Consider the following 6000-nt stretch of genomic DNA (forward strand, 5'->3'; position numbering starts at 1 on the left):
TGCAGCCTGAGTGTATGCAACTCCAAGATCTCTTGGATAAAACAGATTGTTGTTATTATTAGGACTCGAACTGGAAGCCACTGGACCTTTCCTTTACTACCCTTTGTGCCAAACTGATTATGGTTGCAGAGGGAAAGGTTCTTTGAGCTATGATGTCTTTGCAGGTTCCTGTGTAACCCCACCCACTATGACCTGGTAAAGTCATAGTGCAGTGGACTGGTCAATGCTTTGACCAAGCCTGCCTGTTTAAGGTTTAAAAAACAACTTTATCCAGATCTACTTCTTGCAGAAGCGAAACAAGTTATCAAGACTCAAGTTGACAGATTGGGAATCTTGGTCTTGATTTGCTGGGAGTTGAAAGTTTCTACTAATGGAGGTCAGTCAGACTAGGTCCATGTAGGGATGCTGCAAGTTCTCCATCTGTAACCCAGAAGGTATTTATTCCCCATTCTCCTGACACCAGCATTATGGATGTGGAAAGTTCTCCTTAGTAAACAAAGGAAGCTGCCTCAACCCCCATCTGCACCATACATTTAAAGCAGATGGTCAACATGACGACCAACAGTCATGGCTTCCTCCAAAGAATCCTGGGAAATGTAGTTTGTCAATGGTTCTGAGGGTTGTTAGAAGACCCCCCCCCTGCAGAATGACAATGAAAATAATGGGCCATTTCAGTGGCTCCCCCTGCTTGTGGAATGTTCTACCCAGAAAGGCTCACCTGGTGCGGATATTGACATGGTTTTGGTTTCTATGAAGAGCACATGGGAGACCAGCGTTCAGCTCCCCGCTCAGCCAGATACAACTCACTCAGTGACCATGTGCACTTTACTCTCTCTCAGTCAAACCTGCCTCACAGGGGTGTTGTGGGGATAAAAACTGGGGAATGTACACTACCCTAAGCTCCTTGGAGGAAAAGTGGAATTTAAATGTAATAACAAAATAAAAATAGAATAAACCCAGACATGTGCTAACAGTGTTGTGACTCTTGTGTTCATATTAGCTGGCAACCATGCCTTCATAGTGTGGGAAGATATTTTTTTGTGATAATTATTAGTGGACGGTCCTTTTTAGTGTGTTGATATTGCTTTTAAATGTTGTGTTTGTATGAATTGTATTTGTGTGGCTTTCCTTCCTTTGATATATATTTTTTTCTTTAGAGGAAAGCAGCAAATAAATCGACTAAACCATAATAAATATCAAAGCCTGACCAACTGGCCCTTCCCCATCATTCATTCTCCTATGCCATTTGAAAACAGGTCCCAAGTGAGCTACTCTTGTGCTATATTTTGTCCCGATTTGGCTTGGGTACAGCACTTCTACGTTTTCAAGTGGTCACAGCCAATGGAATCCAAGGCCCATGATTCAATGGAGAGGCGGATACAGTTGACCACTTCCTCCAACTGGTCAGCCACAAATTCCTGACGTTGTCGTGATTCAAAACAGAGAGCAGGTTTTTTTGGAAAGACCCCTATGGTGACATTTGGCATCACAGAGGAAGCTTTTCAAACAAGACCCAAAATAGGGCTTATAATTAACATTTGAACCCCCCTCCCAGCTTTTTAATTATAGAGGTTGACATAAAAAGCCAGTTGTGCCCAGTGACCCAGCTAGGCAATATTACAAGAAAAATGTTCCTAAGCCACATCACGCCACAGTAAACATATTTCACCTCAGCGAAACAAAACAAAAACAGGAGGCCCATCAATCAATTGGAGGTCCAAATAATAACTCAACACTCCTTCTCAAAACATCTGCGGGCGACAAAATAGGCCAGAAAAGGTTTTCATGACGTCACTTTCTGGGCTTAGGGGCATTTTTTTGCACCAAAATTGTTCCATCTTCCAAAAGGCGTTGTCACATTATAGAGTCAGAACTACATGGATCACACACTTCAAAGAGCCAGTGTAAAACCACTGATGAATATAGTGATGAACACCATCATATACAATATATAATCATAATAGCATATAATAATATCCCTTCTCAATTTGGAGCCGTTCCACACATTGCGGCTAATTCATACAGCAGTTGTCGCAAATGGGGGCATTTTCAAAGGGCTTCTTTGAAGAGAGATGATCCATAGGAAAATCACAGCATACAGACCAGACCTATTGTGCATGCAGACCTCACTCACATCTGCTTGACATCTCCTCCAAACTATGGTAGTTCCCATAGTACCCCCTTATGTCTATAGCAAGCACTTGATCCACTCGGAATGAGGAGTCTATACAGCCATAGGAGTGGGTGTAATTGCGACTTTAGGATGTGATGCATTTTCTGCTCCATTACAGGAGACCCTGGGTTCCTGACCACCATCTTTAAAGCCAACAATGGGTTCTGGGTGTGCAAAATCTATTCTTCCATCTGTTCTTTTCCAGCTGAAAGTAATGCCTTCACGTGAGCTAATATTAGAGAGGAGAGAATATGGAGATTTCTATTTCTTCCTATTTCGTATTTTCCCCACTTTGAATTTGAATTCTCCAGATTTCTGCAACAATCTTGGTTGTTGGTTTTTTTTAAAAAAGAGTCATCATGAAAATTCACCAGCATTTTAGTGAGGATTTTACCTAATATATACAGTTTCGCAAAGCAGTTTTCCTGAACATAATGCATTTAAATTGGTTATTTCCACCAATATATGCATTAAGAGGCATGCTTTACACTAGTTCTATGCATTTTTGTACCCATTACTTGACTGGAGAACCGCATTGCATAGTTCAGAAAAGTGCAAATTTCACAAGAATGACTGTGTTTTGACTTGAATCAGAAAAAAATCCATGAAGATAGATAGATGATAGAGAAATAGATAGATATAGATAGACAGATATAGATGATTGATAGATGATAGATAGATGATAGATGATGATAGATAGATAGATAGATAGATAGATAGATAGATAGATAGATATTGCAAGCCAGTGTGGTAATATGAAGAATGAAACTTAAGATTAAAGAAATGAGAACAGAGAAAATGAAATTGACATGTTCACCCATCCCTACTGGGGACCATAAGAAGGAGGGTCATTTTTAAAAAAATCACTCACATAAGTGATCTCAGTCAGTCAGAGTACCGGTAATTTCAGATAATAATTAAATATTCAAGCTCCAGAGGCCTAATTTTTTAATTCCTTTCCTTATTGAATTGAGGGTGGTTGTCCAAAGCCAAATGATAAAAGGGCAACCAAATGGGATCTGAACCCACTTCCAAAACCAGCTCACCACAGAGGCAATTGCCAAGCTAAAAAATTCAAGAGGGGTAGCCCATCTTCTGTTTCTTGTGGTTAAAACAACAGAGTCTTCTTGCTGGGAATCACAAGTGGGGAAAGTACTGTTGTGCTCAGGTCCTGCTTGTGTGCAGGGGTCTCAACTTGAATAAAATATGGAGGGCAGGTAAGCCTTGCCCCACATAATCAATCAAAATACACATGCCATATTAATGGCAATGGCCATCATCTTGGGGGCAGCCCCCTCAAATATTTTAATGGGGGGTTAAGGGGCCTTGGCCCCTAGGAGTTGGCGCCTGTGCTTGTGGGAATCCCATAGGCATCTGGTTGGTCACTGTGAGAACAGGACCCTGGACTAGATGGACCTTTGATCTGATCCAGCAGGCTTACGTTCTTGTGATACCTCAAAGACGGACAAAATTATTTTCTTCACACAAAAGCATTCATGGACTCAATGCCACTTTGTCAGCTGAAGGGAAATCTTCATTGGATTTTTTTTTTTAAATGTCCAAAACAGAGCAATATTTGGACACTTCCCCGATGCTCATGACTTGCGTCCCCTTTGGCCCAAATCTGCAGCCTAACTTGAAAATGAGACCCTTGTTGCTAAAGGTTTGTTTAGTAATAAGTTGGGTACAAAGATAGACAACCAAACTCTCTCTCTCTCTCTCTCTGCTTCCTATCTTCAGAATCCATATTAATTCAGAGATATACTGTTCCCTTGTGACTCATGATTCAAGGCTGCGGCAAACAGGCTTTGGGGTCTTGGTTTTTTATTTTTCTTTCTTTTTCTGTAGAATTTGCAAGATGGGAAAACCACAAAGGATGGAAACTGCCCCATGAGATGGTACAAAGAAAAGAACCATTCTAATGGAAACACTGTATGGTTCATCTTCTAAAAGGGAAAGAATTATCTCCTTGACTGTTGGCCACATCTAACCACTTGTCCCCTGCTAATATGCATATATCTACATCTGCACCACAGTTTGACAATTTCCTTGGAACGTCATGCCCTCAAAGGGATGGCATTGAAGTAGCCAGCAACCAGCAGGATGGCATTCAACTGGCTGTGGCCGGCAGCCATTTATAGTTTCTTTTAGAGAGCTGCAAACACAGTCAGTATATGAACCTGCCTTATGGCGCTGAGTCAGACAACTGCCCCACCTAATTCAGTGTTGTTCGCGCTGGCTTGCAGTAGCTCTCCAGGGCTTCAGGCAGGGCTCTTTTAAAGTCCTACCTAGAGATACCAGGGACTGAACCTTCTGGATACAACACATGAGAAGAGTCCTGCTGGATCAGACCCATCCAGTACATCACTCTGTTTTCCACAGTGGCCAGTCAGATGCCTCTGGGGAAGTTCAAAAGCAGAACTCGGATGGAAACATGGACATTAATGAACCTTAGCTACTGGTGCCTATTAACTCCAGCAAGTTAAATAGCACTAGAATTGGATATCACTTAACAACAACAACCACTACCTATACTGGTCCCTGATATAGTATTGTGTGTAGCTAAAACTGAACACAAAGCTCATACATTTGTTTTTAAAAATAAATGTGCTGGGCATTATTTTCTGCGTCTTCAAAATCCATCGGAACATCTTCCCTGTTCTTTTTTTTATGAGGCTGGAGAGGTGGCCACGAGTTCCCCTCCTATCTCATTCACCCTTTCATGAAGCCTTAATCCACAGCAATCTTGGACTCAGCTGGGTGGGTCTTGGCCTTGGCCCTCGCAGTGACAGATCATTGTGTGCGAGCTCTGTGAAGCTCTGGATGGGAATAGCCAAGGCTCCAGCTGAAACCCATAAATCTCCCCTTGAAACCACTGGGAGCTGGAACATAACCTATCTTGGCGTGTTACATGAGCTTACCTCCTCCCCTAGTGAAAGCAGCCGGCATAGAATTTCCTCCCATTCTCAACATCGCCTTGTCTTGTTTTTCAGATGGCCTGCGGTGCGATGCCCTCTCACAAACCTTCCATTTTGTCATCTGTCCTGCTTGCAGCTATTAAGTCAGAGCTGCATTCCAAAGCCATGATTCAGAACCATATTCCTTTAAATTTCTACAAAGCGGAGGTCTGATATCTTCATTGTGCCTGTGCCTGCACTTCTGAACTTTTACCTTTTCGACAGCTGTAGCATTACGCAGCTCCCTTTCATCCTCCTCGAGGTTGGTCAGATATGGGTGGATTAAGAGTCTCCAAAAGGGACGAGGAGAAGAGCTTAAAATGTTCCGTGTTGCGTTCCTCACACTGCTGCTTCTGAATTACGTCACCAAGACCTCCCAGTTTACTTATATGAGGACGCTTCCTTGTACTGACTCAGACCATTTGTCCACCCGGCTTAGTAGATTTCTCCACTGCAAAAGAAGTCTCTTCTTTTGAAGTGGGTATGGGTTGCAGTTTTACAAGGGCTCAGCTAAACAAGGCACAAAGCACTTTCCAGTATATCTTTAATAACCTACATCAAGGTCAGTGAAGGTCACCTATGCATGGCCCTGGAACCTGAACGGTTGCTCTCTAGAGAATCCTGATTTCTCTCAGAGGACTGCACCATGGAGTGTGAACTGCAGGACAATGACCATATCCTGAAGAGGCTGACAAATAGGGTTGCCAACTAATCAGCAGCAGAAAAAGAAAAAGAAAACCCACAGGCATTGGTCTCTTGCTTTTAATAACAGCTTGAGCTGCAGGAATTGGCAGGGGAAGCTTTCACAGTATGGAGGTAAACATTATCACCTGCCCTTGTTTGTACATTGTCTCACAATTCAAGGGACAG

The 6000-nt window shown here is 42.5% G+C and overlaps 1 long non-coding RNA gene across 2 annotated transcripts in view; it reads right to left on the minus strand.

The window, feature by feature from the left end:
• LOC309537886 overlaps positions 1 to 5501 on the minus strand; it is a 28012-nt gene extending 22511 nt beyond the window's left edge. For both annotated transcript variants that reach the window (XR_014222036.1, XR_014222037.1), the window contains exon 1: positions 5345 to 5501. This is a non-coding gene — a long non-coding RNA (uncharacterized lncRNA). The remainder of the gene's footprint in view (positions 1 to 5344) is intronic.
• Between the last annotated feature and the right edge of the window lie 499 nt (positions 5502 to 6000).

This window comes from Podarcis vaucheri (genome assembly GCF_965113315.1).
Source record: "Podarcis vaucheri genome assembly, chromosome: 7".
Classification (NCBI taxonomy): Eukaryota; Metazoa; Chordata; class Lepidosauria; order Squamata; family Lacertidae; genus Podarcis; species Podarcis vaucheri.